General features: G+C 44.6%; 1 long non-coding RNA gene across 1 annotated transcript in view; it reads left to right on the top strand.

Annotated features, from left to right (window-relative positions):
• Window positions 1-25,407, top strand: part of LOC141417848 (uncharacterized) — a 234,430-nt gene that overhangs the window by 47,102 nt on the left and 161,921 nt on the right. The gene's annotated exons all lie outside the window — the stretch shown is intronic.

The following is a 25,407-nucleotide window of genomic DNA, read 5'->3' as shown; positions in this document are numbered from 1 at the left end:
AACGATTTTACACGCATTGTGTATACCTACTGTTTAGGCATGCATAAGACCCCTTCAATCAAACTCTTTCTTTTCCACTGTGGAAATTGATAGCATGCACCAGGCTGTGCACCAGGGTGTGCTGGTGTTGAGTGAGTTGTGATTTTGCTAAACGTTACCATTCAGTACATACGAGCAAAGAAATTCCTTCACTCGATAACTATTAGGATATCAACACTTTGTCTCTGTGTGTGTGTTTGTTTGATTGTGTGATTGTCATCTTTCTCTTTCAGTTTGCCTCACTGATTTGTATGAATTAGCTTACTTCCTGATGTCAGTTTGAGGAAAAGCCTTGAGTTACCCTGCCATTAGTCTTCAGTTCCATGAATGAAAGGTGTCGTGGTCTGTCACTGAGAACCTTTGCAGAAATGAATGTCCTTCCCAAGTGTTTCATGGTATTCCATAGTTTTGGTGTTCCTGAAAGCTACCATTCACTAGAGAAAGTGTACCAATTTCACTGACTAGGAAATACTTGCCATTCTTTGACTATCTCCTATGTGAGCAGTGCGTTTCTCGGATGAAAGTGAATTAATTTCTCTGTCCACATCAAGTGAAATCCTGTATTCACGTTCAGGCTCTTGGCAGCCAGTGTGTGCGTTTGCATGTTTTGATGAAGTTAGTAACGCAAAAGCCCGGGATACCAACATCCTGGTTAGCAGTGTGGTACACTTTGTGTCCACATATGGGAATAACCTCAGGTGATGGGAGATGTTGTTCTGAGAAGAAAGTTGCCTCATGGAATGTGAAAGGAGTTTTCCTGGCCGATGGAAGTGCAAAGGGCTTGAGGCGATTTTCTACTCACCACAAAAAAACACATCTTGTCATCCAAAATGTGGGTTCCAGATTGGGAGTTCTTGGAAACAGGAGAGAAATGTCATCCCTATGCCACGTAGAGGAGGCGGAGGTGGGAATATGGAGCAGTAAAGCCATGCTGAGATGCAAACATCTTTCCAGGACCCTAACACACAAGTGGCTGTTGACTGGAGGGGGAGGGTCTTAAGGGGAGTGCTTACGGACTCCGGCCAATCAGGAAAGACTTGGGTGTGATGTCACAGTGGGCTCACAGCCCTTGGACTTGGAGAGTCCTGAGGCAGCTGCTACCTGTCCTGTTGCTATGGCTGCCCAGCCAGCCAAGAGGAGAAAGGCAGGTGCCCCTGTATGGTGAGGAAGATTTCTCAGTGAAGTGTGGCATAGGGAAATGGGAGGGAGGCCGAACAGGATATCCATGAACTGAGCCCATGGGATTGGGGAATCTATTCTTCACTGCTAGCCAAATCATCCATATCCCACGATTTTGAATGTTCACAGGCCTGTGTGCCACCTGCGGTGGGTCTCCCTTTGCAGAACAGGGCGACTTCGATCTCACTGTGATACACAAGCTGCCTGGTTTTCAGCGTCGCAACCGACCACGTGATCTTAGGGTGTAGTGCTAGCGGAGTGGCAAGGGAAGAATGAGTTTACATGGTGGCCCAGGCACCTGTTGATCTGACAGAAATTCTTCTGTGCCCTGCAGGGTACACTAAACCATGGGCAAGGAATCTTGGAAGAAGTTAACCTGATTCTCCAGTGTTTCCTAGTATTCAATAAGGATCGCTACTGCTGAAAGGTACTTTTCTTACATGAAGGTACAGAAATTTTCTGAGTCCAGAATGTTTGCTATTCAAGGAGCCATGAGTGTGTATGTGTGTGTGTGTGTGTGTGTGTGTGTTTGTGTATGTGTATTTGTGTGCTTCTGTGCATGTGTGTGTGTGTGTGTGTTTGTGGGAGCCTTTGCACAGAGGGTAGATAGTATAATATTTCTTTTGTCAGTTTCTGGGAGATACTCTTTTTCAAAAAATGGCAGTCCTGATTGTTTCCTAGAAGGTAATAATTTTGGAGAGATCAAACTTTGTTGTCCTTAGATGAAGCCGTATATATTCTGTAAGGAGGAACTATTCAGCATTCAGGGAATATGTGCAGTGTATGTCCAGGCATCATGATACATGGGTCAATGTGCATCACTGGGTGAAATGAAGGGATTTCAGTTCTAGTGATTACTTAAGGCCCAATCCCAGGTGGAATACATCTTGCCTGTTTCCTTGCATAAATGTGGCAGTATTTCATCCGTCCATGAACATGGCGGAAATTATATCACCTCACATATTTTTCTTAGCGTGATCCTTTTTGAAGTGCTGATATTGTCCCCTCAGTAGCATAACACCTGGACTTTCAGCCATTGCGTGTAACATTCCCCATGCAATGAATATGGATACATTTTGTTTTATTTTGTGTGTCTGTGTGTGCAACATTTCTAGTTTGCAAATGTAGTAATTTCTTTGCTCATTCAAGTAAGTTCTCCTAGGACAAACGATTTTACACGCATTGTGTATACCTACTGTTTAGGCATGCATAAGACCCCTTCAATCAAACTCTTTCTTTTACACTGTGGAAATTGATAGCATGCACCAGGCTGTGCACCAGGGTGTGCTGGTGTTGAGTGAGTTGTGATTTTGCTAAACGTTACCATTCAGTACATACGAGCAAAGAAATTCCTTCACTCGATAACTGTTAGGATATCAACACTTTGTCTCTGTGTGTGTGTGTGTGTGTGTGTGTGTTTGATTGTGTGATTGTCATCTTTCTCTTTCAGTTTGCCTCATTGATTTGTATAAATTAGGTTACTTCCTGATGTCAGTTTGAGGAAAAGCCTTGAGTTACCCTGCCATTAGTCTTCAGTTCCATGAATGAAAGGTGTCGTGGTCTGTCACTGAGAACCTTTGCAGAAATGAATGTCCTTCCCAAGTGTTTCATGGTATTCCATAGTTTTGGTGTTCCTGAAAGCTACCATTCACTAGAGAAAGTGTACCAATTTCACTGACTAGGAAATACTTGCCATTCTTTGACTATCTCCTATATGAGCAGTGCATTTCTCGGATGAAAGTGAATTAATTTCTCTGTCCACATCAAGTGAAATCCTGTATTCACGTTCAGGCTCTTGGCAGCCAGTGTGTGCGTTTGCATGTTTTGATGAAGTTAGTAACGCAAAAGCCCGGGATACCAACATCCTGGTTAGCAGTGTGGTACACTTTGTGTCCACATATGGGAATAACCTCAGGTGATGGGAGATGTTGTTCTGAGAAGAAAGTTGCCTCATGGAATGTGAAAGGAGTTTTCCTGGCCGATGGAAGTGCAAAGGGCTTGAGGCGATTTTCTACTCACCACAAAAAAACACATCTTGTCATCCAAAATGTGGGTTCCAGATTGGGAGTTCTTGGAAACAGGATGGAAATGTCATCCCTATGCCAAGTAGAGGAGGCAGAGGTGGGAATATGGAGCAGTAAAGCCATGCTGAGATGCAAACATCTTTCCAGGACCCTAACACACAAGTGGCTGTTGACTGGAGGGGGAGTGTCTTAAGGGGAGTGCTTACGGACTCCGGCCAATCAGGAAAGACTTGGGTGTGATGTCACAGTGGGCTCACAGCCCTTGGACTTGGAGAGTCCTGAGGCAGCTGCTACCTGTCCTGTTGCTATGGCTGCCCAGCCAGCCAAGAGGAGAAAGGCAGGTGCCCCTGTATGGTGAGGAAGATTTCTCAGTGAAGTGTGGCATAGGGAAATGGGAGGGAGGCCGCACAGGATATCCATGAACTGAGCCCATGGGATTGGGGAATCTATTCTTCACTGCTAGCCAAATCATCCATATCCCACGATTTTGAATGTTCACAGGCCTGTGTCCCACCTGCGGTGGGTCTCCCTTTGCAGAACAGGGCGCCTTCGATCTCACTGTGATACACAAGCTGCCTGGCTTTCAGGGTCGCAACCGACCACGTGATCTTAGGGTGTAGTGCTAGCGGAGTGGCAAGGGAAGAATGAGTTTACATGGTGGCCCAGGCACCTGTTGATCTGACAGAAATTCTTCTGTGCCCTGCAGGGTACACTAAACCATGGGCAAGGAATCTTGGAAGAAGTTAACCTGATTCTCCAGTGTTTCCTAGTATTCAATAAGGATCGCTACTGCTGAAAGGAACTTTTCTTACATGAAGGTACAGAAATTTTCTGAGTCCAGAATGTTTGCTATTCAAGGAGCCATGAGTGTGTATGTGTGTGTGTGTGTGTGTGTGTGTGTGTGTGTGTATGTGTATTTGTGTGCTTCTGTGCATGTGTGTGTGTGTGTGTGTTTGTGGGAGCCTTTGCACAGAGGGTAGATAGTATAATATTTCTTTTGTCAGTTTCTGGGAGATACTCTTTTTCAAAAAATGGCAGTCCTGATTGTTTCCTAGAAGGTAATAATTTTGGAGAGATCAAACTTTGTTGTCCTTAGATCAAGCCGTATATATTCTGTAAGGAGGAACTATTCAGCATTCAGGGAATATGTGCAGTGTATGTCCAGGCATCATGATACATGGGTCAATGTGCATCACTGGGTGAAATGAAGGGATTTCAATTCAAGTGATTACTTCAGGCCCAGGCCCAGGTGGAATACACCTTGCTTGTTGCCTTGCATAAATGTGGCAGTATTTCATCTGTCCATGAACATGGCGGAAATTATATCACCTCACATATTTTTCTTAGCGCGATCCTTTTTGAAGTGCTCATATTGTCCCCTCAGTAGCATAACACCTGCACTTTCAGCCATTGCGTGTAACATTCCCCATGCAATGAATATGGATAGATTTTGTTTTATTTTGTGTGTCTGTGTATGCAACGTTTCTAGTTTGCAAATGTAGTAATTTCTTTGCTCATTCAAGTAAGTTCTCCTAGGACAAACGATTTTACATGCATTGTGTATACCTACTGTTTAGGCATGCATAAGACCCCTTCAATCAAACTCTTTCTTTTCCACTGTGGAAATTGATAGCATGCACCAGGCTGTGCACCAGGGTGTGCTGGTGTTGAGTGACTTGTGATTTTGCTAAACGTTACCATTCAGTACATACGAGCAAAGAAATTCCTTCACTCGAAAACTATTAGGATATCAACACTTTGTCTCTGTGTGTGTGTGTGTGTGTTTGATTGTGTGATTGTCATCTTTCTCTTTCAGTTTGCCTCACTGATTTGTATAAATTAGCTTACTTCCTGATGTCAGTTTGAGGAAAAGCCTTGAGTTACCCTGCCATTAGTCTTCAGTTCCATGAATGAAAGGTGTCGTGGTCTGTCACTGAGAACCTTTGCAGAAATGAATGTCCTTCCCAAGTGTTTCATGGTATTCCATAGTTTTGGTGTTCCTGAAAGCTACCATTCACTAGAGAAAGTGTACCAATTTCACTGACTAGGAAATACTTGCCATTCTTTGACTATCTCCTATGTGAGCAGTGCATTTCTCGGATGAAAGTGAATTAATTTCTCTGTCCACATCAAGTGAAATCCTGTATTCACGTTCAGGCTCTTGGCAGCCAGTGTGTGCGTTTGCATGTTTTGATGAAGTTAGTAACGCAAAAGCCCGGGATACCAACATCCTGGTTAGCAGTGTGGTACACTTTGTGTCCACATATGGGAATAACCTCAGGTGATGGGAGATGTTGTTCTGAGAAGAAAGTTGCCTCATGGAATGTGAAAGGAGTTTTCCTGGCCGATGGAAGTGCAAAGGGCTTGAGGCGATTTTCTACTCACCACAAAAAAACACATCTTGTCATCCAAAATGTGGGTTCCAGATTGGGAGTTCTTGGAAACAGGATGGAAATGTCATCCCTATGCCAAGTAGAGGAGGCAGAGGTGGGAATATGGAGCAGTAAAGCCATGCTGAGATGCAAACATCTTTCCAGGACCCTAACACACAAGTGGCTGTTGACTGGTGGGGGAGTGTCTTAAGGGGAGTGCTTACGGACTCCGGCCAATCAGGAAAGACTTGGGTGTGATGTCACAGTGGGCTCACAGCCCTTGGACTTGGAGAGTCCTGAGGCAGCTGCTACCTGTCCTGTTGCTATGGCTGCCCAGCCAGCCAAGAGGAGAAAGGCAGGTGCCCCTGTATGGTGAGGAAGATTTCTCAGTGAAGTGTGGCATAGGGAAATGGGAGGGAGGCCGCACAGGATATCCATGAACTGAGCCCATGGGATTGGGGAATCTATTCTTCACTGCTAGCCAAATCATCCATATCCCACGATTTTGAATGTTCACAGGCCTGTGTGCCACCTGCGGTGGGTCTCCCTTTGCAGAACAGGGCGCCTTCGATCTCACTGTGATACACAAGCTGCCTGGCTTTCAGGGTCGCAACCGACCACGTGATCTTAGGGTGTAGTGCTAGCGGAGTGGCAAGGGAAGAATGAGTTTACATGGTGGCCCAGGCACCTGTTGATCTGACAGAAATTCTTCTGTGCCCTGCAGGGTACACTAAACCATGGGCAAGGAATCTTGGAAGAAGTTAACCTGATTCTCCAGTGTTTCCTAGTATTCAATAAGGATCGCTACTGCTGAAAGGAACTTTTCTTACATGAAGGTACAGAAATTTTCTGAGTCCAGAATGTTTGCTATTCAAGGAGCCATGAGTGTGTATGTGTGTGTGTGTGTGTGTGTGTGTGTGTGTGTGTGTATGTGTATTTGTGTGCTTCTGTGCATGTGTGTGTGTGTGTGTGTTTGTGGGAGCCTTTGCACAGAGGGTAGATAGTATAATATTTCTTTTGTCAGTTTCTGGGAGATACTCTTTTTCAAAAAATGGCAGTCCTGATTGTTTCCTAGAAGGTAATAATTTTGGAGAGATCAAACTTTGTTGTCCTTAGATCAAGCCGTATATATTCTGTAAGGAGGAACTATTCAGCATTCAGGGAATATGTGCAGTGTATGTCCAGGCATCATGATACATGGGTCAATGTGCATCACTGGGTGAAATGAAGGGATTTCAATTCAAGTGATTACTTCAGGCCCAGGCCCAGGTGGAATACACCTTGCTTGTTGCCTTGCATAAATGTGGCAGTATTTCATCTGTCCATGAACATGGCGGAAATTATATCACCTCACATATTTTTCTTAGCGCGATCCTTTTTGAAGTGCTCATATTGTCCCCTCAGTAGCATAACACCTGCACTTTCAGCCATTGCGTGTAACATTCCCCATGCAATGAATATGGATAGATTTTGTTTTATTTTGTGTGTCTGTGTATGCAACGTTTCTAGTTTGCAAATGTAGTAATTTCTTTGCTCATTCAAGTAAGTTCTCCTAGGACAAACGATTTTACATGCATTGTGTATACCTACTGTTTAGGCATGCATAAGACCCCTTCAATCAAACTCTTTCTTTTCCACTGTGGAAATTGATAGCATGCACCAGGCTGTGCACCAGGGTGTGCTGGTGTTGAGTGACTTGTGATTTTGCTAAACGTTACCATTCAGTACATACGAGCAAAGAAATTCCTTCACTCGAAAACTATTAGGATATCAACACTTTGTCTCTGTGTGTGTGTGTGTGTGTTTGATTGTGTGATTGTCATCTTTCTCTTTCAGTTTGCCTCACTGATTTGTATAAATTAGCTTACTTCCTGATGTCAGTTTGAGGAAAAGCCTTGAGTTACCCTGCCATTAGTCTTCAGTTCCATGAATGAAAGGTGTCGTGGTCTGTCACTGAGAACCTTTGCAGAAATGAATGTCCTTCCCAAGTGTTTCATGGTATTCCATAGTTTTGGTGTTCCTGAAAGCTACCATTCACTAGAGAAAGTGTACCAATTTCACTGACTAGGAAATACTTGCCATTCTTTGACTATCTCCTATGTGAGCACTGCATTTCTCGGATGAAAGTGAATTAATTTCTCTGTCCACATCAAGTGAAATCCTGTATTCACGTTCAGGCTCTTGGCAGCCAGTGTGTGCGTTTGCATGTTTTGATGAAGTTAGTAACGCAAAAGCCCGGGATACCAACATCCTGGTTAGCAGTATGGTACACTTTGTGTCCACATATGGGAATAACTCAGGTGATGGGAGATGTTGTTCTGAGAAGAAAGTTGCCTCATGGAATGTGAAAGGAGTTTTCCTGGCCGATGGAAGTGCAAAGGGCTTGAGGAGATTTTCTACTCACCACAAAAAAACACATCTTGTCATCCAAAATGTGGGTTCCAGATTGGGAGTTCTTGGAAACAGGAGAGAAATGTCATCCCTGTGCCACGTAGAGGAGGCGGAGGTGGGAATATGGAGCAGTAAAGCCATGCTGAGATGCAAACATCTTTCCAGGACCCTAACACACAAGTGGCTGTTGACTGGAGGGGGAGGGTCTTAAGGGGAGTGCTTACGGACTCCGGCCAATCAGGAAAGACTTGGGTGTGATGTCACAGTGGGCTCACAGCCCTTGGACTTGGAGAGTCCTGAGGCAGCTGCTACCTGTCCTGTTGCTATGGCTGCCCAGCCAGCCAAGAGGAGAAAGGCAGGTGCCCCTGTATGGTGAGGAAGATTTCTCAGTGAAGTGTGGCATAGGGAAATGGGAGGGAGGCCGAACAGGATATCCATGAACTGAGCCCATGGGATTGGGGAATCTATTCTTCACTGCTAGCCAAATCATCCATATCCCACGATTTTGAATGTTCACAGGCCTGTGTGCCACCTGCGGTGGGTCTCCCTTTGCAGAACAGGGCGCCTTCGATCTCACTGTGATACACAAGCTGCCTGGTTTTCAGGGTCGCAACCGACCACGTGATCTTAGGGTGTAGTGCTAGCGGACTGGCAAGGGAAGAATGAGTTTACATGGTGGCCCAGGCACCTGTTGATCTGACAGAAATTCTTCTGTGCCCTGCAGGGTACACTAAACCATGGGCAAGGAATCTTGGAAGAAGTTAACCTGATTCTCCAGTGTTTCCTAGTATTCAATAAGGATCGCTACTGCTGAAAGGTACTTTTCTTACATGAAGGTACAGAAATTTTCTGAGTCCAGAATGTTTGCTATTCAAGGAGCCATGAGTGTGTATGTGTGTGTGTGTGTGTGTGTGTGTGTGTGTGTGTGTGTATGTGTATTTGTGTGCTTCTGTGCATGTGTGTGTGTGTGTGTGTTTGTGGGAGCCTTTGCACAGAGCGTAGATAGTATAATATTTCTTTTGTCAGTTTCTGGGAGATACTCTTTTTCAAAAAATGGCAGTCCTGATTGTTTCCTAGAAGGTAATAATTTTGGAGAGATCAAACTTTGTTGTCCTTAGATGAAGCCGTATATATTCTGTAAGGAGGAACTATTCAGCATTCAGGGAATATGTGCAGTGTATGTCCAGGCATCATGATACATGGGTCAATGTGCATCACTCGGTGAAATGAAGGGATTTCAATTCAAGTGATTACTTCAGGCCCAGGCCCAGGTGGAATACACCTTGCTTGTTTCCTTGCATAAATGTGGCAGTATTTCATCTGTCCATGAACATGGCGGAAATTATATCACCTCACATATTTTTCTTAGCGCGATCCTTTTTGAAGTGCTGATATTGTCCCCTCAGTAGCATAACACCTGGACTTTCAGCCATTACGTGTAACATTCCCCATGCAATGAATATGGATAGATTTTGTTTTATTTTGTGTGTCTGTGTGTGCAACATTTCTAGTTTGCAAATGTAGTAATTTCTTTGCTCATTCAAGTAAGTTCTCCCAGGACAAACGATTTTACACGCATTGTGTATACCTACTGTTTAGGCATGCATAAGACCCCTTCAATCAAACTCTTTCTTTTCCACTGTGGAAATTGATAGCATCCACCAGGCTGTGCACCAGGGTGTGCTGGTGTTGAGTGAGTTGTGATTTTGCTAAACGTTACCATTCAGTACATACGAGCAAAGAAATTCCTTCACTCGATAACTATTAGGATATCAACACCTTGTCTCTGTGTGTGTGTTTGATTGTGTGATTGTCATCTTTCTCTTTCAGTTTGCCTCACTGATTTGTATGAATTAGCTTACTTCCTGATGTCAGTTTGAGGAAAAGCCTTGAGTTACCCTGCCATTAGTCTTCAGTTCCATGAATGAAAGGTGTCGTGGTCTGTCACTGAGAACCTTTGCAGAAATGAATGTCCTTCCCAAGTGTTTCATGGTATTCCATAGTTTTGGTGTTCCTGAAAGCTACCATTCACTAGAGAAAGTGTACCAATTTCACTGACTAGGAAATACTTGCCATTCTTTGACTATCTCCTATGTGAGCAGTGCATTTCTCGGATGAAAGTGAATTAATTTCTCTGTCCACATCAAGTGAAATCTTGTATTCACGTTCAGGCTCTTGGCAGCCAGTGTGTGCGTTTGCATGTTTTGATGAAGTTAGTAACGCAAAAGCCCGGGATACCAACATCCTGGTTAGCAGTGTGGTACACTTTGTGTCCACATATGGGAATAACCTCAGGTGATGGGAGATGTTGTTCTGAGAAGAAAGTTGCCTCATGGAATGTGAAAGGAGTTTTCCTGGCCGATGGAAGTGCAAAGGGCTTGAGGCGATTTTCTACTCACCACAAAAAAACACATCTTGTCATCCAAAATGTGGGTTCCAGATTGGGAGTTCTTGGAAACAGGAGACAAATGTCATCCCTATGCCACGTAGAGGAGGCGGAGGTGGGAATATGGAGCAGTAAAGCCATGCTGAGATGCAAACATCTTTCCAGGACCCTAACACACAAGTGGCTGTTGACTGGAGGGGGAGGGTCTTAAGGGGAGTGCTTACGGACTCCGGCCAATCAGGAAAGACTTGGGTGTGATGTCACAGTGGGCTCACAGCCCTTGGACTTGGAGAGTCCTGAGGCAGCTGCTACCTGTCCTGTTGCTATGGCTGCCCAGCCAGCCAAGAGGAGAAAGGCAGGTGCCCCTGTATGGTGAGGAAGATTTCTCAGTGAAGTGTGGCATAGGGAAATGGGAGGGAGGCCGAACAGGATATCCATGAACTGAGCCCATGGGATTGGGGAATCTATTCTTCACTGCTAGCCAAATCATCCATATCCCACGATTTTGAATGTTCACAGGCCTGTGTGCCACCTGCGGTGGGTCTCCCTTTGCAGAACAGGGCGCCTTCGATCTCACTGTGATACACAAGCTGCCTGGTTTTCAGGGTCGCAACCGACCACGTGATCTTAGGGTGTTGTGCTAGCGGACTGGCAAGGGAAGAATGAGTTTACATGGTGGCCCAGGCACCTGTTGATCTGACAGAAATTCTTCTGTGCCCTGCAGGGTACACTAAACCATGGGCAAGGAATCTTGGAAGAAGTTAACCTGATTCTCCAGTGTTTCCTAGTATTCAATAAGGATCGCTGCTGCTGAAGGGTACTTTTCTTATGAAGGTACAGAAATTTTCTGAGTCCAGAATGTTTGCTATTCAAGGAGCCATGAGTGTGTATGTGTGTGTGTGTGTGTGTGTGTGTGTGTGTATGTGTATTTGTGTGCTTCTGTGCATGTGTGTGTGTGTGTGTGTTTGTGGGAGCCTTTGCACAGAGGGTAGATAGTATAATATTTCTTTTGTCAGTTTCTGGGAGATACTCTTTTTCAAAAAATGGCAGTCGTAATTGTTTCCTAGAAGGTAATAATTTTGGAGAGATCAAACTTTGTTGTCCTTAGATGAAGCCGTATATATTCTGTAAGGAGGAACTATTCCGCATTCAGGAAATATGTGCAGTGTATGTCCAGGCATCATGATACATGGGTCAATGTGCATCACTGGGTGAAATGAAGGGATTTCAATTCAAGTGATTACTTAAGGCCCAGTCCCAGGTGGAATACACCTTGCTTGTTTCCTTGCATAAATGTGGCAGTATTTCATCCGTCCATGAACATGGCGGAAATTATATCACCTCACATATTTTTCTTAGCGCGATCCTTTTTGAAGTGCTGATATTGTACCCTCAGTAGCATAACACCTGGGCTTTCAGCCATTGCGTGTAACATTCCCCATGCAATGAATATGGATAGATTTTGTTTTATTTTGTGTGTCTGTGTGTGCAACATTTCTAGTTTGCAAATGTAGTAATTTCTTTGCTCATTCAAGTATGTTCTCCTAGGACAAACGATTTTACACGCATTGTGTATACCTACTGTTTAGGCATGCATAAGACCCCTTCAATCAAACTCTTTCTTTTCCACTGTGGAAATTGATAGCATGCACCAGGCTGTGCACCAGGGTGTGCTGGTGTTGAGTGAGTTGTGATTTTGCTAAACGTTACCATTCAGTACATACGAGCAAAGAAATTCCTTCACTCGATAACTATTAGGATATCAACACTTTGTCTCTGTGTGTGTGTTTGATTGTGTGATTGTCATCTTTCTCTTTCAGTTTGCCTCACTGATTTGTATGAATTAGCTTACTTCCTGATGTCAGTTTGAGGAAAAGCCTTGAGTTACCCTGCCATTAGTCTTCAGTTCCATGAATGAAAGGTGTCGTGGTCTGTCACTGAGAACCTTTGCAGAAATGAATGTCCTTCCCAAGTGTTTCATGGTATTCCATAGTTTTGGTGTTCCTGAAAGCTACCATTCACTAGAGAAAGTGTACCAATTTCACTGACTAGGAAATACTTGCCATTCTTTGACTGTCTCCTATGTGAGCAGTGCATTTCTCGGATGAAAGTGAATTAATTTCTCTGTCCACATCAAGTGAAATCCTGTATTCACGTTCAGGCTCTTGGCAGCCAGTGTGTGCGTTTGCATGTTTTGATGAAGTTAGTAACGCAAAAGCCCGGGATACCAACATCCTGGTTAGCAGTATGGTACACTTTGTGTCCACATATGGGAATAACTCAGGTGATGGGAGATGTTGTTCTGAGAAGAAAGTTGCCTCATGGAATGTGAAAGGAGTTTTCCTGGCCGATGGAAGTGCAAAGGGCTTGAGGAGATTTTCTACTCACCACAAAAAAACACATCTTGTCATCCAAAATGTGGGTTCCAGATTGGGAGTTCTTGGAAACAGGAGAGAAATGTCATCCCTGTGCCACGTAGAGGAGGCGGAGGTGGGAATATGGAGCAGTAAAGCCATGCTGAGATGCAAACATCTTTCCAGGACCCTAACACACAAGTGGCTGTTGACTGGAGGGGGAGGGTCTTAAGGGGAGTGCTTACGGACTCCGGCCAATCAGGAAAGACTTGGGTGTGATGTCACAGTGGGCTCACAGCCCTTGGACTTGGAGAGTCCTGAGGCAGCTGCTACCTGTCCTGTTGCTATGGCTGCCCAGCCAGCCAAGAGGAGAAAGGCAGGTGCCCCTGTATGGTGAGGAAGATTTCTCAGTGAAGTGTGGCATAGGGAAATGGGAGGGAGGCCGAACAGGATATCCATGAACTGAGCCCATGGGATTGGGGAATCTATTCTTCACTGCTAGCCAAATCATCCATATCCCACGATTTTGAATGTTCACAGGCCTGTGTGCCACCTGCGGTGGGTCTCCCTTTGCAGAACAGGGCGCCTTCGATCTCACTGTGATACACAAGCTGCCTGGTTTTCAGGGTCGCAACCGACCACGTGATCTTAGGGTGTAGTGCTAGCGGACTGGCAAGGGAAGAATGAGTTTACATGGTGGCCCAGGCACCTGTTGATCTGACAGAAATTCTTCTGTGCCCTGCAGGGTACACTAAACCATGGGCAAGGAATCTTGGAAGAAGTTAACCTGATTCTCCAGTGTTTCCTAGTATTCAATAAGGATCGCTACTGCTGAAAGGTACTTTTCTTACATGAAGGTACAGAAATTTTCTGAGTGCAGAATGTTTGCTATTCAAGGAGCCATGAGTGTGTATGTGTGTGTGTGTGTGTGTGTGTGTGTGTGTGTGTGTGTGTGTGTATTTGTGTGCTTCTGTGCATGTGTGTGTGTGTGTGTGTTTGTGGGAGCCTTTGCACAGAGGGTAGATAGTATAATATTTCTTTTGTCAGTTTCTGGGAGATACTCTTTTTCAAAAAATGGCAGTCCTGATTGTTTCCTAGAAGGTAATAATTTTGGAGAGATCAAACTTTGTTGTCCTTAGATCAAGCCGTATATATTCTGTAAGGAGGAACTATTCAGCATTCAGGGAATATGTGCAGTGTATGTCCAGGCATCATGATACATGGGTCAATGTGCATCACTGGGTGAAATGAAGGGATTTCAGTTCTAGTGATTACTTAAGGCCCAGTCCCAGGTGGAATACACCTTGCTTGTTTCCTTGCATAAATGTGGCAGTATTTCATCCGTCCATGAACATGGCGGAAATTATATCACCTCACATATTTTTCTTAGCGCGATCCTTTTTGAAGTGCTGATATTGTCCCCTCAGTAGCATAACACCTGGACTTCAGCCATTGCGTGTAACATTTCCCATGCAATGAATATGGATAGATTTTGTTTTATTTTGTGTGTCTGTGTGTGCAACATTTCTAGTTTGCAAATGTAGTAATTTCTTTGCTCATTCAAGTAAGTTCTCCTAGGACAAACGATTTTACATGCATTGTGTATACCTACTGTTTAGGCATGCATAAGACCCCTTCAATCAAACTCTTTCTTTTCCACTGTGGAAATTGATAGCATGCACCAGGCTGTGCACCAAGGTGTGCTGGTGTTGAGTGACTTGTGATTTTGCTAAACGTTACCATTCAGTACATACGAGCAAAGAAATTCCTTCACTCGATAACTATTAGGATATCAACACTTTGTCTCTGTGTGTGTGTGTGTGTGTTTGATTGTGTGATTGTCATCTTTCTCTTTCAGTTTGCCTCACTGATTTGTATAAATTAGCTTACTTCCTGATGTCAGTGTGAGGAAAAGCCTTGAGTTACCCTGCCATTAGTCTTCAGTTCCATGAATGAAAGGTGTCGTGGTCTGTCACTGAGAACCTTTGCAGAAATGAATGTCCTTCCCAAGTGTTCCATGGTATTCCATAGTTTTGGTGTTCCTGAAAGCTGCCATTCACTAGAGAAAGTGTACCAATTTCATTGACTAGGAAATACTTGCCATTCTTTGACTATCTCCTGTGTGAGCAGTGCATTTCTCGGATGAAAGTGAATTAATTTCTCTGTCCACATCAAGTGAAATCCTGTGGTCACGTTCAGGCTCTTGGCAGCCAGTATGTGCGTTTGCATGTTTTGATGAAGTTAGTAACGCAAAAGCCTGGGATACCAACATCCTGGTTAGCAGTGTGGTACACTTTGTGTCCACATAGGGGAATAACCTCAGGTGATGGGAGATGTTGTTCTGAGAAGAAAGTTGCCTCATGGAATGTGAAAGGAGTTTTCCTGGCCGATGGAAGTGCAAAGGGCTTGAGGCGATTTTCTACTCACCCCAAAAAAACACATCTTGTCATCCAAAATGTGGGTTCCAGATTGGGAGTTCTTGGAAACAGGAGAGAAATGTCATCCCTATGCCACGTAGAGGAGGCGGAGGTGGGAATATGGAGCAGTAAAGCCATGCTGAGATGCAAACATCTTTCCAGGACCCTAACACACAAGTGGCTGTTGACTGGAGGGGAGGGTCTTAAGGGGAGTGCTTACGGACTCCGGCCAATCAGGAAAGACTTGGGTGTGATGTCACAGTGGGCTCACAGCCCTTGGACTTGGAGAGTCCTGAGGCAGCTGCTACCTGTCCTGTTGCTATGGCTGCCCAGCCAGCCAAGAGGAGAAAGGCAGGTGCCCCTGTATGGTGAGGAAGATTTCTCAGTGAAGTGTGGCATAGGGAAATGGGAGGGAGGCCAAACAGGATATCCATGAACTGAGCCCATGGGATTGGGGAATCTATTCTTCACTGCCAGCCAAATCATCCATATCCTACGATTTTGAATGTTCACAGGCCTGTGTGCCACCTGCGGTGGGTCTCCCTTTGCAGAACAGAGCGCCTTCGATCTCACTGTGATACACAAGCTGCCTGGTTTTCAGGGTCCCAACCGACCACGTGATCTTAGGGTGTAGTGCTAGCGGACTGGCAAGGGAAGAATGAGTTTACATGGTGGCCCAGGCACCTGTTGATCTGACAGAAATTCTTCTGTGCCCTGCAGGGTACACCAAACGATGGGCAAGGAATCTTGGAAGAAGTTAACCTGATTCTCCAGTGTTTCCTAGTATTCAATAAGGATCGCTACTGCTGAAAGGTACTTTTCTTACATGAAGGTACAGAAATTTTCTGAGTCCAGAATGTTTGCTATTCAAGGAGCCATGAGTGTGTATGTGTGTGTGTGTGTGTTTGTGTATGTGTATTTGTGTGCTTCTGTGCATGTGTGTGTGTGTGTGTGTTTGTGGGAGCCTTTGCACAGAGGGTAGATAGTATAATATTTCTTTTGTCAGTTTCTGGGAGATACTCTTTTTCAAAAAATGGCAGTCCTGATTGTTTCCTAGAAGGTAATAATTTTGGAGAGATCAAACTTTGTTGTCCTTAGATGAAGCCGTATATATTCTGTAAGGAGGAACTATTCAGCATTCAGGGAATATGTGCAGTGTATGTCCAGGCATCATGATACATGGGTCAATGTGCATCACTGGGTGAAATGAAGGGATTTCAATTCAAGTGATTACTTCAGGCCCAGGCCCAGGTGGAATACACCTTGCTTGTTTCCTTGCATAAATGTGGCAGTATTTCATCTGTCCATGAACATGGAGGAAATTATATCACCTCACATATTTTTCTTAGTGCGATCCTTTTTGAAGTGCTGATATTGTACCCTCAGTAGCATAACACCTGGACTTTCAGCCATTGCGTGTAACATTCCCCATGCAATGAATATGGATAGATTTTGTTTTATTTTGTGTGTCTGTGTGTGCAACATTTCTAGTTTGCAAATGTAGTAATTTCTTTGCTCATTCAAGTAAGTTCTCCTAGGACAAACGATTTTACACGCATTGTGTATACCTACTGTTTAGGCATGCATAAGACCCCTTCAATCAAACTCTTTCTTTTCCACTGTGGAAATTGATAGCATGCACCAGGCTGTGCACCAGGGTGTGCTGGTGTTGAGTGAGTTGTGATTTTGCTAAACGTTACCATTCAGTACATACGAGCAAAGAAATTCCTTCACTCGATAACTATTAGGATATCAACACTTTGTCTCTGTGTGTGTGTTTGTTTGATTGTGTGATTGTCATCTTTCTCTTTCAGTTTGCCTCACTGATTTGTATGAATTAGCTTACTTCCTGATGTCAGTTTGAGGAAAAGCCTTGAGTTACCCTGCCATTAGTCTTCAGTTCCATGAATGAAAGGTGTCGTGGTCTGTCACTGAGAACCTTTGCAGAAATGAATGTCCTTCCCAAGTGTTTCATGGTATTCCATAGTTTTGGTGTTCCTGAAAGCTACCATTCACTAGAGAAAGTGTACCAATTTCACTGACTAGGAAATACTTGCCATTCTTTGACTGTCTCCTATATGAGCAGTGCATTTCTCGGATGAATGTGAATTAATTTCTCTGTCCACATCAAGTGAAATCCTGTATTCACGTTCAGGCTCTTGGCAGCCAGTGTGTGCGTTTGCATGTTTTGATGAAGTTAGTAACGCAAAAGCCCGGGATACCAACATCCTGGTTAGCAGTGTGGTACACTTTGTGTCCACATATGGGAATAACCTCAGGTGATGGGAGATGTTGTTCTGAGAAGAAAGTTGCCTCATGGAATGTGAAAGGAGTTTTCCTGGCCGATGGAAGTGCAAAGGGCTTGAGGCGATTTTCTACTCACCACAAAAAAACACATCTTGTCATCCAAAATGTGGGTTCCAGATTGGGAGTTCTTGGAAACAGGAGACAAATGTCATCCCTATGCCACGTAGAGGAGGCGGAGGTGGGAATATGGAGCAGTAAAGCCATGCTGAGATGCAAACATCTTTCCAGGACCCTAACACACAAGTGGCTGTTGACTGGAGGGGGAGGGTCTTAAGGGGAGTGCTTACGGACTCCGGCCAATCAGGAAAGACTTGGGTGTGATGTCACAGTGGGCTCACAGCCCTTGGACTTGGAGAGTCCTGAGGCAGCTGCTACCTGTCCTGTTGCTATGGCTGCCCAGCCAGCCAAGAGGAGAAAGGCAGGTGCCCCTGTATGGTGAGGAAGATTTCTCAGTGAAGTGTGGCATAGGGAAATGGGAGGGAGGCCAAACAGGATATCCATGAACTGAGCCCATGGGATTGGGGAATCTATTCTTCACTGCTAGCCAAATCATCCATATCCCACGATTTTGAATGTTCACAGGCCTGTGTGCCACCTGCGGTGGGTCTCCCTTTGCAGAACAGGGCGCCTTTGATCTCACTGTGATACACAAGCTGCCTGGTTTTCAGGGTCGCAACTGACCACGTGATCTTAGGGTGTTGTGCTAGCGGACTGGCAAGGGAAGAATGAGTTTACATGGTGGCCCAGGCACCTGTTGATCTGACAGAAATTCTTCTGTGCCCTGCAGGGTTCACTAAACCATGGGCAAGGAATCTTGGAAGAAGTTAACCTGATTCTCCAGTGTTTCCTAGTATTCAATAAGGATCGCTACTGCTGAAAGGTACTTTTCTTACATGAAGGTACAGAAATTTTCTGAGTGCAGAATGTTTGCTATTCAAGGAGCCATGAGTGTGTATGTGTGTGTGTGTGTTTGTGTGTGTGTGTGTGTGTGTGTATGTGTATTTGTGTGCTTCTGTGCATGTGTGTGTGTGTGTGTGTTTGTGGGAGCCTTTGCACAGAGGGTAGATAGTATAATATTTCTTTTGTCAGTTTCTGGGAGATACTCTTTTTCAAAAAATGGCAGTCCTGATTGTTTCCTAGAAGGTAATAATTTTGGAGAGATCAAACTTTGTTGTCCTTAGATGAAGCCGTATATATTCTGTAAGGAGGAACTATTCAGCATTCAGGGAATATGTGCAGTGTATGTCCAGGCATCATGATACATGGGTCAATGTGCATCACTGGGTGAAATGAAGGGATTTCAATTCAAGTGATTACTTCAGGCCCAGGCCCAGGTGGAATACACCTTGCTTGTTTCCTTGCATAAATGTGGCAGTATTTCATCTGTCCATGAACATGGAGGAAATTATATCACCTCACATATTTTACTTAGTGCGATCCTTTTTGAAGTGCTGATATTGTCCCCTCAGTAGCATAATACCTGGACTTTCAGCCATTGCGTGTAACATTCCCCATGCAATGAATATGGATAGATTTTGTTTTATTTTGTGTGTCTGTGTGTGCAACATTTCTAGTTTGCAAATGTAGTAATTTCTTTGCTCATTCAAGTAAGTTCTCCTAGGACAAACGATTTTACACGCATTGTGCATACCTACTGTTTAGGCATGCATAAGACCCCTTCAATCAAACTCTTTCTTTTCCACTGTGGAAATTGATAGCATGCACCAGGCTGTGCACCAGGGTGTGCAGGTGTTGAGTGAGTTGTGATTTTGCTAAACGTTACCATTCAGTACATACGAGCAAAGAAATTCCTTCACTCGATAACTATTAGGATATCAACACTTTGTCTCTGTGTGTGTGTTTGTTTGATTGTGTGATTGTCATCTTTCTCTTTCAGTTTGCCTCACTGATTTGTATGAATTAGCTTACTTCCTGATGTCAGTTTGAGGAAAAGCCTTGAGTTACCCTGCCATTAGTCTTCAGTTCCATGAATGAAAGGTGTCGTGGTCTGTCACTGAGAACCTTTGCAGAAATGAATGTCCTTCCCAAGTGTTCCATGGTATTCCATAGTTTTGGTGTTCCTGAAAGCTACCATTCACTAGAGAAAGTGTACCAATTTCACTGACTAGGAAATACTTGCCATTCTTTGACTGTCTCCTATATGAGCAGTGCATTTCTCGGATGAAAGTGAATTAATTTCTCTGTCCACATCAAGTGAAATCCTGTATTCACGTTCAGGCTCTTGGCAGCCAGTGTGTGCGTTTGCATGTTTTGATGAAGTTAGTAACGCAAAAGCCCGGGATACCAACATCCTGGTTAGCAGTGTGGTACACTTTGTGTCCACATATGGGAATAACCTCAGGTGATGGGAGATGTTGTTCTGAGAAGAAAGTTGCCTCATGGAATGTGAAAGGAGTTTTCCTGGCCGATGGAAGTGCAAAGGGCTTGAGGCGATTTTCTACTCACCACAAAAAAACACATCTTGTCATCCAAAATGTGGGTTCCAGATTGGGAGTTCTTGGAAACAGGAGACAAATGTCATCCCTATGCCACGTAGAGGAGGCGGAGGTGGGAATATGGAGCAGTAAAGCCATGCTGAGATGCAAACATCTTTCCAGGACCCTAACACACAAGTGGCTGTTGACTGGAGGGGGAGGGTCTTAAGGGGAGTGCTTACGGACTCCGGCCAATCAGGAAAGACTTGGGTGTGATGTCACAGTGGGCTCACAGCCCTTGGACTTGGAGAGTCCTGAGGCAGCTGCTACCTGTCCTGTTGCTATGGCTGCCCAGCCAGCCAAGAGGAGAAAGGCAGGTGCCCCTGTATGGTGAGGAAGATTTCTCAGTGAAGTGTGGCATAGGGAAATGGGAGGGAGGCCGAACAGGATATCCATGAACTGAGCCCATGGGATTGGGGAATCTATTCTTCACTGCTAGCCAAATCATCCATATCCCAGGATTTTGAATGTTCACAGGCCTGTGTGCCACCTGCGGTGGGTCTCCCTTTGCAGAACAGGGCGCCTTCGATCTCACTGTGATACACAAGCTGTCTGGTTTTCAGGGTCGCAACCGACCACGTGATCTTAGGGTGTTGTGCTAGCGGACTGGCAAGGGAAGAATGAGTTTACATGGTGGCCCAGGCACCTGTTGATCTGACAGAAATTCTTCTGTGCCCTGCAGGGTACACTAAACCATGGGCAAGGAATCTTGGAAGAAGTTAACCTGATTCTCCAGTGTTTCCTAGTATTCAATAAGGATCGCTGCTGCTGAAGGGTACTTTTCTTACATGAAGGTACAGAAATTTTCTGAGTCCAGAATGTTTGCTATTCAAGGAGCCATGAGTGTGTATGTGTGTGTGTGTGTGTGTGTGTGTGTGTGTGTATGTGTATTTGTGTGCTTCTGTGCATGTGTGTGTGTGTGTGTGTTTGTGGGAGCCTTTGCACAGAGGGTAGATAGTATAATATTTCTTTTGTCAGTTTCTGGGAGATACTCTTTTTCAAAAAATGGCAGTCGTAATTGTTTCCTAGAAGGTAATAATTTTGGAGAGATCAAACTTTGTTGTCCTTAGATGAAGCCGTATATATTCTGTAAGGAGGAACTATTCAGCATTCAGGGAATATGTGCAGTGTATGTCCAGGCATCATGATACATGGGTCAATGTGCATCACTGGGTGAAATGAAGGGATTTCAATTCAAGTGATTACTTAAGGCCCAGTCCCAGGTGGAATACACCTTGCTTGTTTCCTTGCATAAATGTGGCAGTATTTCATCCGTCCATGAACATGGCGGAAATTATATCACCTCACATATTTTTCTTAGCGCGATCCTTTTTGAAGTGCTGATATTGTACCCTCAGTAGCATAACACCTGGGCTTTCAGCCATTGCGTGTAACATTCCCCATGCAATGAATATGGATAGATTTTGTTTTATTTTGTGTGTCTGTGTGTGCAACATTTCTAGTTTGCAAATGTAGTAATTTCTTTGCTCATTCAAGTATGTTCTCCTAGGACAAACGATTTTACACGCATTGTGTATACCTACTGTTTAGGCATGCATAAGACCCCTTCAATCAAACTCTTTCTTTTCCACTGTGGAAATTGATAGCATGCACCAGGCTGTGCACCAGGGTGTGCTGGTGTTGAGTGAGTTGTGATTTTGCTAAACGTTACCATTCAGTACATACGAGCAAAGAAATTCCTTCACTCGATAACTATTAGGATATCAACACTTTGTCTCTGTGTGTGTGTTTGATTGTGTGATTGTCATCTTTCTCTTTCAGTTTGCCTCACTGATTTGTATGAATTAGCTTACTTCCTGATGTCAGTTTGAGGAAAAGCCTTGAGTTACCCTGCCATTAGTCTTCAGTTCCATGAATGAAAGGTGTCGTGGTCTGTCACTGAGAACCTTTGCAGAAATGAATGTCCTTCCCAAGTGTTTCATGGTATTCCATAGTTTTGGTGTTCCTGAAAGCTACCATTCACTAGAGAAAGTGTACCAATTTCACTGACTAGGAAATACTTGCCATTCTTTGTCTCCTATGTGAGCAGTGCATTTCTCGGATGAAAGTGAATTAATTTCTCTGTCCACATCAAGTGAAATCCTGTATTCACGTTCAGGCTCTTGGCAGCCAGTGTGTGCGTTTGCATGTTTTGATGAAGTTAGTAACGCAAAAGCCCGGGATACCAACATCCTGGTTAGCAGTGTGGTACACTTTGTGTCCACATATGGGAATAACCTCAGGTGATGGGAGATGTTGTTCTGAGAAGAAAGTTGCCTCATGGAATGTGATAGGAGTTTTCCTGGCCGATGGAAGTGCAAAGGGCTTGAGGCGATTTTCTACTCACCACAAAAAAACACATCTTGTCATCCAAAATGTGGGTTCCAGATTGGGAGTTCTTGGAAACAGGAGACAAATGTCATCCCTATGCCACGTAGAGGAGGCGGAGGTGGGAATATGGAGCAGTAAAGCCATGCTGAGATGCAAACATCTTTCCAGGACCCTAACACACAAGTGGCTGTTGACTGGAGGGGGAGGGTCTTAAGGGGAGTGCTTACGGACTCCGGCCAATCAGGAAAGACTTGGGTGTGATGTCACAGTGGGCTCACAGCCCTTGGACTTGGAGAGTCCTGAGGCAGCTGCTACCTGTCCTGTTGCTATGGCTGCCCAGCCAGCCAAGAGGAGAAAGGCAGGTGCCCCTGTATGGTGAGGAAGATTTCTCAGTGAAGTGTGGCATAGGGAAATGGGAGGGAGGCCGAACAGGATATCCATGAACTGAGCCCATGGGATTGGGGAATCTATTCTTCACTGCTAGCCAAATCATCCATATCCCACGATTTTGAATGTTCACAGGCCTGTGTGCCACCTGCGGTGGGTCTCCCTTTGCAGAACAGGGCGCCTTCGATCTCACTGTGATACACAAGCTGCCTGGTTTTCAGGGTCGCAACCGACCACGTGATCTTAGGGTGTTGTGCTAGCGGACTGGCAAAGGAAGAATGAGTTTACATGGTGGCCCAGGCACCTGTTGATCTGACAGAAATTCTTCTGTGCCCTGCAGGGTACAGTAAACCATGGGCAAGGAATCTTGGAAGAAGTTAACCTGATTCTCCAGTGTTTCCTAGTATTCAATAAGGATCGCTACTGCTGAAAGGTACTTTTCTTACATGAAGGTACAGAAATTTTCTGAGTCCAGAATGTTTGCTATTCAAGGAGCCATGAGTGTGTATGTGTGTGTGTGTGTGTGTGTGTGTGTGTGTGTGTATGTGTATTTGTGTGCTTCTGTGCATGTGTGTGTGTGTGTGTGTTTGTGGGAGCCTTTGCACAGAGGGTAGATAATATAATATTTCTTTTGTCAGTTTCTGGGAGATACTCTTTTTCAAAAAATGGCAGTCGTAATTGTTTCCTAGAAGGTAATAATTTTGGAGAGATCAAACTTTGTTGTCCTTAGATGAAGCCGTATATATTCTGTAAGGAGGAACTATTCAGCATTCAGGGAATATGTGCAGTGTATGTCCAGGCATCATGATACATGGGTCAATGTGCATCACTGGGTGAAATGAAGGGATGTCAATTCAAGTGATTACTTAAGGCCCAGTCCCAGGTGGAATACACCTTGCTTGTTTCCTTGCATAAATGTGGCAGTATTTCATCCGTCCATGAACATGGCGGAAATTATATCACCTCACATATTTTTCTTAGCGCGATCCTTTTTGAAATGCTGATATTGTACCCTCAGTAGCATAACACCTGGGCTTTCAGCCATTGCGTGTAACATTCCCCATGCAATGAATATGGATAGATTTTGTTTTATTTTGTGTGTCTGTGTGTGCAACATTTCTAGTTTGCAAATGTAGTAATTTCTTTGCTCATTCAAGTATGTTCTCCTAGGACAAACGATTTTACACGCATTGTGTATACCTACTGTTTAGGCATGCATAAGACCCCTTCAATCAAACTCTTTCTTTTCCACTGTGGAAATTGATAGCATGCACCAGGCTGTGCACCAGGGTGTGCTGGTGTTGAGTGACTTGTGATTTTGCTAAACGTTACCATTCAGTACATACGAGCAAAGAAATTCCTTCACTCGATAACTATTAGGATATCAACACTTTGTCTCTGTGTGTGTGTGTGTGTGTGTGTGTGTGTTTGATTGTGTGATTGTCATCTTTCTCTTTCAGTTTGCCTCACTGATTTGTATAAATTAGCTTACTTCCTGATGTCAGTTTGAGGAAAAGCCTTGAGTTACCCTGCCATTAGTCTTCAGTTCCATGAATGAAAGGTGTCGTTGTCTGTCACTGAGAACCTTTGCAGAAATGAATGTCCTTCCCAAGTGTTCCATGGTATTCCATAGTTTTGGTGTTCCTGAAAGCTGCCATTCACTAGAGAAAGTGTACCAATTTCACTGACTAGGAAATACTTGCCATTCTTTGACTATCTCCTGTGTGAGCAGTGCATTTCTCGGATGAAAGTGAATTAATTTCTCTGTCCACATCAAGTGAAATCCTGTGGTCACGTTCAGGCTCTTGGCAGCCAGTGTGTGCGTTTGCATGTTTTGATGAAGTTAGTAACGCAAAAGCCCGGGATACCAACATCCTGGTTAGCAGTGTGGTACACTTTGTGTCCACATAGGGGCATAACCTCAAGTGATGGGAGATGTTGTTCTGAGAAGAACGTTGCCTCATGGAATGTGAAAGGAGTTTTCCTGGCCGATGGAAGTGCAAAGGGCTTGAGGCGATTTTCTACTCACCACAAAAAAACACATCTTGTCATCCAAAATGTGGGTTCCAGATTGGGAGTTCTTGGAAACAGGAGAGAAATGTCATCCCTATGCCACGTACATGAGGCGGAGGTGGGAATATGGAGCAGTAAAGCCATGCTGAGATGCAAACATCTTTCCAGGACCCTAACACAAGTGGCTTTTGACTGGAGGGGGAGGGTCTTAAGGGGAGTGCTTACGGACTCCGGCCAATCAGGAAAGACTTGGGTGTGATGTCACAGTGGGCTCACAGCCCTTGGACTTGGCGAGTCCTGAGGCAGCTGCTACCTGTCCTGTTGCTATGGCTGCCCAGCCAGCCAAGAGGAGAAAGTCAGGTGCCCCTGTATGGTTAGAAAGATTTCTCAGTGAAGTGTGGCATAGGGAAATGGGAGGGAGGCCGAACAGGATACCCATGAACTGAGCCCATGGGATTGGGGAATCTATTCTTCACTGCTAGCCAAATCATCCATATCCCACGATTTTGAATGTTCACAGGCCTGTGTGCCACCTGCGGTGGGTCTCCCTTTGCAGAACAGGGCGCCTTCGATCTCACTGTGATACACAAGCTGCCTGGTTTTCCGGGTCCCAACCGACCACGTGATCTTAGGGTGTAGTGCTAGCGGACTGGCAAGGGAAGAATGAGTTTACATGGTGGCCCAGGCACCTGTTGATCTGACAGAAATTCCT

Source organism: Castor canadensis, chromosome 16, assembly GCF_047511655.1.
Source record: "Castor canadensis chromosome 16, mCasCan1.hap1v2, whole genome shotgun sequence".
Taxonomy (NCBI): Eukaryota; Metazoa; Chordata; class Mammalia; order Rodentia; family Castoridae; genus Castor; species Castor canadensis.
This window is presented reverse-complemented; position numbering and strand designations above follow the sequence as displayed.